The sequence below is a fragment of the Geotrypetes seraphini genome, chromosome 9 (genome assembly GCF_902459505.1).
Source record: "Geotrypetes seraphini chromosome 9, aGeoSer1.1, whole genome shotgun sequence".
Classification (NCBI taxonomy): Eukaryota; Metazoa; Chordata; class Amphibia; order Gymnophiona; family Dermophiidae; genus Geotrypetes; species Geotrypetes seraphini.
In genome coordinates this window covers 160,475,412-160,490,290 of record NC_047092.1, presented here as the reverse complement: position 1 = coordinate 160,490,290, position 14,879 = coordinate 160,475,412, and positions in this window count along the sequence as shown.

Below are 14,879 nucleotides of genomic sequence, written 5' to 3'. Positions count from 1 at the left end.
ATTTCCCCAATGAATATGCATGAGATCTATGTGCATGCACTGCTTTCAATGCATATTCATTGGGGAAATCCTGAAAACCCGACTGGATTCTGGCCCTTGAGGAGGGACTTTGACACCCCTGCCCTAGAGGTTTTATTTTGGAAACCTATAAAGGTCTCAATAAAATGATTTTTCAAGTTTATGGGAGGAAATAAATGAAAAGTGTTTGTTTAAGTCACAGGTGTCAAAGTCGGTCCTCGAGGGCCGGAATCCAGTCGGGTTTTCAGGATTTCCCCAATGAATATGCATGAGATCTATGTGCATGCACTGCTTTCAATGCATATTCATTGGGGAAATCCTGAAAACCCGACTGGATTCTGGCCCTTGAGGAGGGACTTTGACACCCCTGCCCTAGAGGTTTTATTTTGGAAACCTATAAAGGTCTCAATAAAATGATTTTTCAAGTTTATGGGAGGAAATAAATGAAAAGTGTTTGTTTAAGTCACAGGTGTCAAAGTCGGTCCTCGAGGGCTGGAATCCAGTCGGGTTTTCAGGATTTCCCCAATGAATATGCATGAGATCTATGCACATGCACTGCTTTCAATGCATATTCATTGGGGAAATCCTGAAAACCCGACTGGATTCTGGCCCTTGAGGAGGGACTTTGACACCCCTGCCCTAGAGGTTTTATTTTGGAAACCTATAAAGGTCTCAATAAAATGATTTTTCAAGTTTATGGGAGGAAATAAATGAAAAGTGTTTGTTTAAGTCACAGGTGTCAAAGTCGGTCCTCGAGGGCCGGAATCCAGTCGGGTTTTCAGGATTTCCCCAATGAATATGCATGAGATCTATGTGCATGCACTGCTTTCAATGCATATTCATTGGGGAAATCCTGAAAACCCGACTGGATTGTGGCCCATGAGGAGGGACTTTGAGACCCCTGGTTTAATGTTTAAACGTCATTTAACGAGGTAGCTAGAACATCCTTTTATTCTTCTGTCATGCCTGAAAAAGTATAAAAATAGTTAAACCCAATCTCACACAAAGTAATTGGAGCCGCGGTCTCTCTCCCGGGAGATTCAGGTCTGAAAGGTGAATAGATTTCATTTGGCTCGTTTTATATCCCGACCTCCCCAATGAGCTCAGATATTTGTGGGTAGAGAGGAAGACGTGACGTGAGTGGAGCTTTTGTCGCAAACTGTAACCTACAGTATTAAAATAGTTTAATTTACAGCGATTTTCCTATGGAGAGACTTTTCCCGTGATTATTTGGGTTTTACACAGGCTCACGTTTATTTCTGTTGCGGTTTGATTTGAGACCTATACAAATTAGGGACTCCCGATGAAGGCGTGTAAACCAAAACACGGACCGTGTCGGGTCCCCTGGTTTGTAAAAAGGTGGTATTAAAAATAATATAAGGGTAAGACGTGAAATGTATGTACAAAAAAATATTTGTCCAACCCAAGCAGCAAAGTAGGCAAAGTTGAATTTAAACAAATGGCTTCAAAGTCCAAAGGACCAATAAACGTCTCCAGGGGCAGCAGCTCCTATAAGGGGAACTGTGTGTAATCATAGACCAGCTCCGGATATAGTACCACAAGGAAAACCCCCCCCCCCCAAAACAGGAGAAAAACCTTAGGTTTAATCCGGGCTGTCGCAAAAGGTGGTGACACTAACTGCAATATATATTTGCTTTAATAAACCCAGCCTGCATCTTGTACTCATGTCTGCAGTTTTTTCTTTGTTCCAATTGTGCTTCACTGCAGACTACTTGGATTGTGGTTTTGTTTTTATTTTTATTTTAATAATAAAACATGTTTGTATTTATTAATCAAGTGTGCTTTTAGGCTAGAATGTGTCTTATTAGATCATGGAGTTTCTTGTTTATTTTATTAATAGTTTGTCCAATTTGATTTAAGTATTATTGGTTTTGTGGAGATGTGTGAATCTTAGCGGCAGTGTTTATTGGTGGATGTTTATGAGATTAGATGGTTTTTCATTCAGTTGGATGAGTGATGGTTGTGATTGGGTGCTGGGCTACAGGATAGGGGATATAATGGCCGAAAGTAGTGTGAGTTATTGTTAGAGTGTTTGATAGTGAGGGGAGAGAATGCTATTTGATATGCTTTTATTATTGCCCCAGCTTAGTAAAGTTGCCTGTCCTATATATAGGTATAGGAGATATTGGATGATACAGTGATAGTAGAATGCTTTCAATTGCACATTGCTTTAGGTGAGCACAGAAAGTTGCATGTTCATGAATTAAGTTTTCAAATTTAGCTTTTTAAAAAAATTAAAAACCTTTTCGTTAAGTTTTCTTTACTCTAAAAATTTGATGGAAACATCAATTTTCACATAAAACCCTATACTACACCAAATAAAAGCATCCTTGCCAATGTTTAAAATTCTTGGGTTTTGCTGTGCTTGGTCTGCTTTTAGGGCTCCTTTTACTAAGCTGCGCTAGTGGTTTTAGCGTGCGCATAGCGTGCGCTGAATTGCCATGCGTGCTAGATGCTAAAGCCACCATCGAGCTGGCATTAGCCCTTGGCGTGTAGCGCGGGGGCAGCGTGCACTAATCCGCAGCACGCACTAAAAACGCTACCGCAGCTTAGTAAAAGAGGGGGTTAATGTTGCCAAGAATACTTCCAATATGTCTCAGCCATTGAAACATTCTTCCGCAACAGAAAATTGAGAGTTCATTTGGAGCATGGGATAGAATTTGGAAGAGACGGATAATTTTTAGTTTCACAGGAGTAACCCATAGGGGTCCTTTTATCAAGGAGCGATAGGGGTTTAACGCACGGAATATCGCGTGTTAAACCACCTGCCGTGCTAGTCGCTAACGCCTCCATTGACAAGGCGTTAGTTTTTTGGCTTGCCGCAGGGGTTAGCGTGCGATTAAATGTTCAACGCGCTAACCCCGCTAGTGCGGCTTGATAAAAGGACCCCATAGTTACAGCAGCGGAGCTGAGAAGAAGGGAAGCTAGTGCTCAAATCCCACTGTCTTTCCTCATGTCCTTGAGCAAGTCACTTAACTCTCTGTTACGTATCTCGGGTATAAAACTAGATTGTAAGCCCTTCAGTGATAGGAAAATAACCGCTGTGTCGGAATGTAATGCTTCTTGAACTGCTACTGAAAATGAATGAGCTAAATCCCTCTAATTTTGCTCACTATCAATGATTCATCAATGCTTTGCCACTCAGTCTTCAAGTCTTGGGTCTGTGGATCATGTATGACAAAGCTGAAGACTTATGTTCACAGAGGCTGTAGGTGGAGAAAGAGGCAGGGGTTTCCTGACTGTGCCAGGTGAAGGAAGAGGAAATAGTGCTCTGGTGCTGGAGTGAACTGCCATTTCTCCCTGGCCGTAAATAGCGGCGAGATAAGGATATTCCCTTTTTCGTGAAAATATGCCACAAATAAATATCGAAAGATAAACCATTTGTTCAGTGGTTATCATCAATAATGGGATAAACATACGTATGTTGAAGAGATTGAAGAAACGCCAAATAGATCTCGGAGAGGAAGCTTACATTTGATTATCCCCGAGGAAGACCCATTTGGGGTTGAAACGCCAAGAATAAAGGGTGTTGGGAGCTTTCAAATATCAACGTTGATGGTGGCATTATCCACTGATTTCTAAGATAAGTGTTGCCTTTCAATCAGCAATAGAAGGTTTCTTGTCACATAGATTACAAAAATCTTTTTAACATAAATTTTTTTTAGAGATATTTACCGGTGTTACTGTGTAAAAAATAAGTCGAAGCATTAAAAATTAAAACTTTTTTACTTACGAAAGAAAGATATAATAGAGAATGGCAGGTGGTGGTGGGCATAAATGATTATAAAAAAAACATACAAGATGGCAACTTGAAATGATATATACATCATAAGAGGTTCTAAAGACTGACGTTTGTATTGTTATGATATGCCCATCTTAGGTTTAATTGTTCAAAGGGGAAATAGAACATAAGAATTGTCGCTGCTGGATCAGACCAGTGGTCCATCGTGCCCAGCAGTCCACTCATGTGGCGGCCCCTAGGTCAAAAACCAGTGCCCTAACAGACTAGCCTTACCTGCGTACGTTCCGGTTCAGCAGGAACTTGTCTAACTTTGTCTTGAATCCATGGAGGGTGTTTTCCCCTATAACAGACTCCGGATGAGCAGTTTTCTACCATTCTCTGGGTGAAGAAGAACTTCCTTACATTTGTACTTAATCTGTCCCCTTTTAACTTTAGAGAGTGTCCTCTCGTTCTCTCTACCTTGGAGAGGGTGAACAGCCTGTCTTTATGTACTAAGTCTATTCCCTTCAGTATCTTGAATGCTACTGCCTGAGCACCCTGGGGTTGTGGGTTCAAACCCCATGCTGCTCCCTGTGTCCCTAGGCAAGTCACTTAATCCTCCATAGCCCTAGGTACATTAGATAGTTTGTGAGCCCACCAGGACAGATAGGGAAAATGCTTGAGTACCTGATTGTAAAAACCGCTTAGATAATCTTGATAGGCGGTATATAAGTACCTAATAAACTTGAGAACCTTTTGATCATGTCCCCTCTCAGTCTCCTCTTTTCAAGGGTGAAGTGACCCAGTTTCTCTAATCTCTCACTGTACGGCAACTCCTCCAGCCCTTTATCATTTTAGTCGCTCTTCTCTGGACCCTTTCGAGTAGTACCATGTCCTTTCTCATGTATGGCGACCAGTGCTGGATGCAGTATTCCAGGTGAGGGTGTACCACGGCCCAGTACAGCGGCATGATAACCTTCTCCGATCTGTTCGTGATCCCTTTCTTAATCATTCCTAGCATTCAGTTCGCCCTGTATGTTGGAAGGTGATGTTAGGAATTGATGACAATAGTTTATCTGTTATCATAACAATAAAAACTTGAATAGACATTTATTTTAAAAATAGTGAAAAATTAATCATCTTAATACCCCACTTTTTGCTATAAAGGATTTAGAATACGGGTTGATGTCTTAAGGCTTTTTTTCCCTGTAATATCATAAATGAAGAAGTGGCAGCAGAATTGCACCATGCTGGGTCAGGGGAAGAGACAGTGGTTAAGGATTTTATATAAGATGATATTGAATATGAGTTGTTATCTTATAATTAGGTAAATACAGTTTATTGTTTACGCTTAACGAGATGCTCAAAGTGGTTTACAGACTAATTGGTTAGAAAAGGAAAAGAACTGCATTAAATTTTAAAAAAGATAAGAAAGAGAGAAGGGCATATGAGGGATAGATAGTTCAGCGGTGTGCAGTACCCCAGCCACACAGGGAGGCAGGCAGGATTATTAATCTGTAAAAACCCACCACATAGCAGTACATCTAAGGAAAATAGGTTACAATAGTTCAAAGACTAGTTGGAAAACTATGAGACTCATAGTCAAAACTTTGAAATGTTCAAAAACCAGTCTAAGTTGGCACTTGGACGTCCTAATAGCAGGGACATCCAAATGCTGATAATCAAAACCAACTTTCTGGATAATCAAAACCAACTTTCTAAGCTGCTGGGCATCCAGAGTTCAAAGGGGTGTGTTGGGAGGTGTGCTATGGATGGGAATCGGGCGGGCTTAAATCTGGACATCCTGCAGCGATAATCAAAGCTTTCCCAGGATGTCCTAGAGGGAACTTAGACGCCGGCAGTTAGGCCTGCTTTAGTTGTGTCTAAGTGCCCCAAAGCTGCCCAAACGGACCAGATGACCATTGGAGGGTTTAAGGCATGATCCCCCTTACTTCCCCAGTAGTCACTGACCCCCTCCCACCATCCAGAGAAAAAACAGCAAATTGAGGGCTTGCCATCAGCTGATTGTTGCAGAGGAATCCCCATCGGCAGACAAGGTGGTTGGGTACAGGGTCACAAGGAGTAGTGAGGGATTTGAACCCCCAATCTCAGGGTGCTGAGGCTGTAGCTCTAACCACTGCACCACACACTCCCACAATAAAAAGATAGACGTCTAGCAGCTTTGAAAATTGACATTTTTTTTTCTATTGGGGCTGTGGACGTCTTGCCACAAATGTCATACCTCAGACTTAGACGTCCTATCGAAAATGCCCCTCCATGTTTTTAACATACACCTGCATTTCAAATAAGACTTCTTTGATAAGTCTGGAGGCAGGGAGTTCCTTAGGGCATATGTTACAGAGAAAAAGGCATAGCTGCATGTGAACTTGAGAATGAAAAACAGATGGCAACAGTTAAATGGCACTCATAGAACGTAGAAAGTGAACAGAGCAGTGAGGAGTGACAAGAGGTGATACACTTTGAGCTCCTTTTACTAAGGTGCCACGCGTGCTAACCCCGCACTATGCACCAAGAACTAACTCCAGCTCAATGCTGGCGTTAGCGTCTAGGACGTGCGCGTTAAAACCACTAGCTCAGCTTAATAAAAGGAGCCCTTTGATTTTGGTAGATAGAATGGCCCTTCTCATGGGTTCTCCAATGCTAATTAAAGCAAAAACTGGTTTTAGCTGGTTTTGACAATTTCCTGGAGGAAATGTCCATAGTCTGTTATTGAGAAATACATGGGGGAAGCCACTTCTTGCCATGAATTAGTAGCATTGAATATTGCTACTCCTTGGGGTTCTAGAATGTTGCTACTCTTTGAGGATTCCGCATGGAATCTTGCTACTCTTTAGGATTCTAGAATCTTGCTACTCTTTGGGGATTCTGCATGGAATGTTGCTACTATTTGGGGTTCCAGAATCTTGCTCACTCTGAGATAATGGAATGTTGCTACTCTTTGGGTTTTGGCCAGATACTAGTGACCTGGATTGGCTTTCGTGAGAATGGGCTACTGGGCTTGATGGACCTTTGGTCTGACCCAGTAAGGCTATTCTTCTGTTCAAATATTGTAGCAAATTCACATTAGTGCAAGAAAATTGGGAAAAGTTTATTAACATAGTAACACAGTACATGACATCAGATAAAGACCCAAACGGCACATCCAGTGTGCCCTATAATTATGTGCTTTACAATTTCACGATTAAATTAAAATGTCTTTTTTTCTTTATTATTTCTGGGCCATAGATCTTAGAAGTCTACCCGGTACTGTCCTTAGGTTCCAACTACTGGTCTACTGGTCTGGTCTGAGATTAGTGAATCTAGCCCTTAGTATTTACTTAAAGTTAATAATTGTTAACACATTAACTACTTCACACATCTAAAAACATGATACACAACTAATATACTTTAGCAAAAAGACTTCTGGAGTTGGGGGGGTCAAAGCTCACTGCAGCCTATCCAAAACATCACATTAGCGGGATTTAGACTAAGAAAGTCTGCCCATTCATATTTTAATTAGAGATTCTCTGGGTTTATCCCACACTCTTTTGGAAATCTGTCACAGTTTTCCTCTCCACCACCTCCCTTGGGAGAGCATTCCAGGCACCCACCACCATCTCCATGAAAAAGAATTTCCTAACATGACTTAATTCTACCACTCCTCAACCTCAATGTATGTCCTCCACTTTTGCCAATTTCCTTTCTCTGGAAAAGATATGGTCCTATATTAATACCTTTCAAATATTTAAATGTCTGTATCATATCACCCCTGTCCCTCCTCTCCTCCAGAATATACAAGTTGAGGCCTTCTGGTCTCTTCTTGTACTTCTTTTGGCAAAAAAAAAAAAATCCCTACCATTTATGTCGCTTTCCTCTTGAAGTCTTCATATATCCTTGGCCAGATACGATCTCTGTTACATCTTTGAAACTCACTTGAGGACTCTAGTCTTCTTAGCTTATATATTTTGAATAAAGAATTTGCAGCATACAGGGGATATAGCTTCCTTTTAACCAATAATGTCTTCCATTTTCCGATTTACTACCGTGTTTCCCCGATGATAAGGCAGGGCCATCAAATAAGACAGCCCCCCCTTTTTAGAAAAAATTGTAAAATAAGGCACCCCCCCCCCGCAAATAAGCCACCCACCGATACCTGCGCTTACCCGAATCGGGTGGTACGGTGGGTGACTCCGTGTGGTCCCTCCGTCTACCGCGGGGGTCGGCAACCCGCGGCTCCGGAGCCGCATGCGGCTCTTTTCCACCTTTGCCGTGGCTCCGGTAGTGTGTCACGCAGGCATGCAACTTACAAGTCCGGCGTCGCGGCGGGAAATAGCCATGCTGAGCAGTGAGCTCAGCACGTACACAGATGAAAGCCTTGCTTGCTGATTGGTCCGGCGGCCGTGCTTTCATCTGTGTAGTGCTGAGCTCACTGCTCAGCATGGCTATTTCCCGCCGCGACGCCGGACTTGTAAGATGCACGCCTGAAAAAGAAATCATCCTGGCCGGGGTCGGTGTCATGCTCCGGAGATCTACAGCCTTCCTATCTCCCTCTCCCTTCTACCTGCTTCCGGCCACATCCCCTGCTCCGCGGCTCTCTTCGGCAACTCAGCAGCAGCGATCGACACAAGCTTCTGACGTCGGGGCCTACCCTCTGCGAGTCCCGCTTGTTTCAACTTCCTTTTTCCACAAAGGCGGGACTCGTAGAGGGAAGGCCTCGATGTCGGTAGCTTGTCTTGATCACCGCTGCTGACAAGTTGCTGAAGAGAGCCGCGGAGCAGGGGGGTGTTGCCAGGTGCAGGTAGAAGGGAGAGGGCCAGATGCAGGACTCGTGGGTGAGGGAGCAGAAGAGAGAGAGAAAGAGAGAGGGGAGGGAAACAAAAGGAAATATTTCATACTGGGCTGGGCCGGAGTGGAGGGAGGGTGGAAAGATTCTAGCTACAGGGTGCAGTAACAAAGGAAAAGGGGGGAAAGCTGAAAATGGAGATAGTGACACAAAGAAGAGAAAGAGTAAGCAGGACCTACTGAATAAGGATAGAGATACAGAGGGGACATGAAAGGGTAAATAAGGCATCCCCCCGAAAATAAGCCCTAGAGCATATTTTGGCCTTCCAAAAAAAATAAGACAGTGTCTTACCATCGGGGAAACACAGTAGTAGTGTTTGCTTCACTGTTCTTACTTATAAGCTATCACATCTGGAAATCGGCCCTGTAATAAAAGTCTCATGCATTAAGCTGGTAGAACTGTTAGAAGACCAGTCCAAGACATACATACTGTGCTGGTTTAACCCCCGCTGTGAAATCTTTCAGAGCATTTTAAATGTTTGCAATGGGAAGCAATCAACAATAAATTTTGTAGTGCAAGTGACATTTCTGTAACTTCTCCTTGCCATCTTGAAGGGTCATGCGCTTTCTTTTTGGCTGTGCAACTTTTTTTTCTAGCCCATGTCAGGTCTATAAATAATGACTGTGCATGCTAATACCCTCAGAAGAGAAACCTAAGCTGTGTTAATTAGCCTACAAGCTGTGATGAATGGCATACCCTGATTGGCAAACCTTATCAAATGTCAACTAACTCACCCATGGAACATATGAGGAAGCTGAGAGTTTAAATGTTACGATTCCCAGATTTTCTGTAGCATTAAAGCTAAATTAATTTATACTAGAGAATGACACAGGGACAAATTTTCCCGATCCCTGCAGGATCTCTCTATCCCTGTCCCTGTCCCATTCCTGTAAGCTCCGTCCTCATCTGCACAAGCCTTGAACACTTTAAAATCATAAGTGTTTGAGGCTTGTGTGGTTAAGGCAGAGCTTGCAGGAATGGGGCAGGGACAGGGATAGAACTCACAGGAGAGGGGGATGGATATTGAGATCCTGCAGGGACAGGAATAAATTTGTTCCAGCATCATTCTCTAATTTATACTTAAGGACCACCTTCCTTGCACAAACGTGCAATCCAAAATAGTGTGCAGTCCAAAAGTATTACAATGAATATGCAAAATACATCAGCCATAAATACAAATGAAAGATATATATTAATAATCTGGGGCAGAGCTCAGATTTGCCTTGCTCTCACTAGGGCAGATAAAGCTACCAATTCAGCTATAATAATAATAATACATGAGTAAAGGAGTCCATAGTTATCCCTACATAATACCCTAAACATATAAACACTCCTAAACAACATCCTATGAACTCCAGTTTCCTTGAGATCAATTTCTATTAGGTTTATGTTCCTTTTATGTTATATTCTGCCCTTAATCTCTCCTGCCTGCTGCCCAACTCATTTTAGGGCCTATTTGCCAAACTTTGATAAGACATGCATTAATGACAAGACCTCCTATGGGCGGGGCCATAGGCACATGGGCCAACCAAATTTTTGGTTGGCCCTACCCATAGGAGGGGCCTTAGGCAACTGGCCCAATTCCGGTTGGCCCAGTTGCCTAAGGCCTCTCCTATGGGTGGGGCTTTAGATACCTGGGCCAATCAGGCCCTAGGTCCATCCCTGGTGCATCCCACAATGCACCGGGAAGGGGCAGGCCCACCATTCCGAGGATGACGGGCCTGCTGGACAGACGGAGAGAGGACCCATCCGGCCGGCCAACTTTGAGGTTAGTGGGGGTGTCCGGAGTAGTGAGGGGGAAGTGTCCGGGGCAGTAGGGGGGCAAGTTTGGGGGTTTGTTGGGACTATATATTTGAATAAAGACTGATTGCCTTGACTGTTTGGATGCCTCCCTTGCCTCATTATTTTCTGAAGGATTCTCTTTTAGCTCTAATAGCTTCCTTCTCCTCACTTGTTAACCATGCTGGCTGCCGTTTGGCCTTCCTTTCTCCTTTTTTAATACATGGAATTTATCTGCTCTGGGCTTCCAGGATGATATTTTTGAATTACATCCATCCAGTTTTATAAAGTTATTATTATTTAGTCAAAACAATAATAAGAAAAATACAAATGAAGGTAACAATAGCCATTCATGATACCACTAAACAAGCCCCCGATATAGACGAGGGTGTCCCAGAAATCCTATAGGAGATGATAACTCTAATCTAACGGGGACATAAAGAAAATAAAAGGAAATAATTGGGAATGCATGGTATAAAAGAATTTAAAACCATGCAAGACCTAATTTAAACATTATGATTATATAATGGGCTAACATGGCAACTAAGAAACATTTTTCTTCAAATCTAGAAAAGTTCTTAGGACTAGATTCACTAAGCAAACCGATCGTGTACCGATCGGTTTGTGACCCATTTACGATCCAATTTTACTCTGCCCTGATTCACTTACCTCTCTGCCGAACCGATTCCGATCCACGGAATGAGGGGGAAGGCATGCAAAGTAGGTAGGGATCCGATTCACTAATGAAATCTTGCAAACTGACTGGGCTGGCCGATCAACCCAAGAAGCGACTGCTGGGGACCAGTCGCAAACATCCTTTCTTTCTCTCCAGCTCCATTGCCGTCCTGCTCTCTGCACGCCCTGCTCTCCGCTGCCCCGACAATATTTATCTCTCTGCCCTGAATCTCTCCTGCCTGCCGCCCTGAATCTCTCCTGCCCTTCCCTGCACTGTGAGCCCATGGTTTTAACCTGCGGGTTTAAAGCGGGCTAAAACCACGGGCTCGCTGGGCTAGTAAGTAAAGTTAAAAAAAAAAGTCACGGCTCAGACGGGTCTTAGACGCATGCGCAGACCATCTACAAATGGTCTGCGCACGCATCGGGATCGCACACTAGCGATCCGTGCGGTCGGAGGGGGGTGTTCTTCCAATCGCCCTCATTTAAATGTTTTTGGTTTTGGGAATTCATCAGGCCTGCAGGGATCGGCCACGGATCGGCCGTGCAATTGAGATTAGAGAATCTAGCCCTTAGTATTTACTTAAAGTTAATAATTGTTAACACGTTAACTACTTCACATATCAAAAAACATGATGCACAACCAAGACACTTTAGCAAAAAGACTTCTTTATGAATTGCTCCAGAAATTTCACATCAGGTAAATACAGAGTTGCCAGTCTCCACAAAAGAAAAAGAGAGGTAGAAACTGAACCTTTTGGCAAGAGTGCAAGTCTCTGATTACTTAAAATAAATCAAATGCCAATGCAGTAATATGTGTCTGAGTTTTAATGTACTTACAGGGCAGTAAGTCTGAGGCTGACAACTTTGCCTGTGATGTCTGGCACGCCATTATAAATGCATAGACCTGTATTCTAGCCAGATTATCATCACACGTTCAAGCATACTCCGTTCAGCAGGCCATTTACCTTATTAAACTTTCATAAGCTTTGGCTGCCAATAGCAATTGCAGTAATTGAATTAATTATTTATTAAGGTCCTTAGCCATCTCTGCAGTTGCTGCCACAAGTCAGATTTGACATTTTATTTTTAATAGAGCAACTGAGTGAAGCAACATAAATAAGACGCCATGCTGGGGATGGTGGTGGTGGGGGGGGGGAAGGGAATTTATTCTGAGCAACATTAGGCTAAGCAAAATGGCATTGAATGCCGAGAGAAAAACTGAGGGCTCCTTTTACGAAGGTGCGCTAAGCGTTTTAGCGCACGCACCGGATTAGCGTGCGCTATAGTGCGCGCTAGCTGGAAATCTACCGCCTGCTCAAAAGGAGGCGGCAGCGGCCGGTGCGCGCGGCAATTTGCAATTTAGCACGCGTTATTCCACGCACTAAGGCCCTAACGCACCTTCGTAAAAGGAGCCCTAAGCCGTGCAAAGTCGTGCATTTCAAAAATACAGCTATGAGATTTCGAGGCTCATTTTCAAAGTACGTAGACACACAAAGAAGGGCATTTTCGACAGGACGTTTTGGGAAAGACATCCAGAAATCCATAAGAGAACGTGTCCATTTTTGAAACTGCAAGACGTCTATCTTTTTTGTGTGTGTGTGTGTGTGTGAAAATGACCTATCTAGCTGTTTTGGTCCTTAGTGCATCTATTATTTTTGGCCATTTTCGAATATGAAGACTTCTAAATGACAAATGCACCAAAACAAGCCATTTGGACGTCCAATCAAAACTTATTGTACCCATCTGTACACCACAACAATAGTTCTTATGCCTTCAGGTATCATTTTTATGTAGGTACAGTAGATTTTGGGGTTATACTTATAGTGACTCGTGTACCTGGGACTTTTTAATGTGATGTTCACTTCAATATCCCTTAGAGCAGTGTTCTTCAACCACCGGTCCATGGACCAGTGCCGGTCCACAGAAATTTCCTGCCGGTCCACAGGGCCAGCACGTGCATCAGGCCCAAAACAGTGTTCTTCAACTGCCGGTCCACGGTGCGATCGAAGCGGCATTATCTTCGAGCCAGCTCCCACTTCCTAACTGATTCAGTGCACAAAGCCACGGGCAGTGGCTCCTACGGGCGTCCTGCGCCTGAACCGGAAGCCTTTTCTCTGACATTGCAACGTCAGAGGGAAGGCTTCCAGATGAGACACGGGACGTGCAAGGTGCAATTAGTACTATTATGGGGCGGGGTCTGGGGTGGAGATTGGGTAGAGATGGGCGGGGTCTGGCCCACGACTTAGCCCAGTGTTCTTCAACCGCCGGTCCACGGACCGATGCCGGTCCACAGAATAATTCTTTTATTTCTGCCGGTCCATAGGTGTAAAAAGGTTGAAAAACACTGCCTTAGAGTGCCTCTAATCTGCTGAGCTGTGTCTGCGTGGCGACCTGAAGCTGTAATGCAGATCAGAATGTACTGTTTTGTTCACATCTTCAAAAACTCCTCTTCTTTCACATCCTCCAAAACTCCGTTCTTTGGAAAATGGTAATCTGTTTGTCCCACCTGTTAAACACTTGAGTTTGCAGGTGTCGAGGGCAAGTATGTTTTCTTGTACAGGCCTGCAGGCATGGAATGAGATTCCTCTATACATCCGGGATTACGAGCATAATCCATTCCAGGAGCATGCTCGTAATCCAAAATGCTCGTTTATCAAAGCAAAGTTCCCCATAGACAATAGTGGCAACAGCAATGATTGGTTCCAGAACCCGGGGTATGTACCTGTCGGGGCCGGGTGCTGCAGCGCTGTCTCCTCCGTCCGCCTCCTCCGTCCGTCATGAAGAACAACCCCACAGTGCTGGTTCGGGGGGGGGGGGGATGCCTTTAATGTGCCAGCCACCGGAGAACCGCTTCAGAGGGATGCCTCCTCCATCCGCCGGCCTGCCCTCCACATTGGATGCCCCATGCATGCTGGAGAGCCCCCACCCGAGCCCACGCAGCCGAACACTGCCCCACCCGCATGCCGCGCACGACACGCATAACGCCGATGATTGACGCTGTGCGCGTCACACGCAATGTGCAGGGGGGACGGCACTCGGCTGCGCAGGCCCAGACAGAGGTCCTCCAACCTGCGGAAGGCACCCGACGTGGAAGGCTGGCTGGAAGACGGAAGAGGAATCCCCCGAAGCGGCACTTCCTGGACTGTAAGTGCTCGTTTATCGGGGCAGTGCTCGGTTTGCGAGTCAAAAGTATGCTGAGTGTTTTGCTCATCTTGCAAAACACTCGCAAACCGGGTTACTCGCAAACCGAGGTACCACTTTCAAAAGTTCTCAGTAATGTCGCTGTCCAAAACATGTAAAACACATCCACAATCCGCCCCCCTTACCATGCCTACATTCTGGTAGGTGACTTGGATTAGGCATCCATTTACGTGCAATTAATGTCAATTGCAAGTTGTAAATGGTCAATTATTGGTGCAGATTAGGCTTTTAAAATAATTAACGCCCTCCCCCCCCCTTTTTTTTACAAAGCTGCGCTAGTTGCTGCTGCTGTGTGGCAAAAGTCCCAAAGCCCTTTAAATCCTACGGGATTCGGGGCAGTTACTACAGTGGCCCGCACTATCGGTCTTTGTATAGAAGGGGTTAAGTTAGACACCTAGATTGGCTAGGCACGCCGATACAGGTGCCTAAAATTAGGCATCATTTATAGAATCTGGACCAGAGTCCCCACGGCATTAAAAATTTGCTCCTTTATAAATGTTTTGCTCTATGCATTTCAGATATACTTTGGTGCAACCGAAATGGAACAACTTCTGCTACAGTTCCCTCGGAGCATGTCTTATTCTTTGACCTGAATTATGTATTACCTCATTGTCTTTGTGT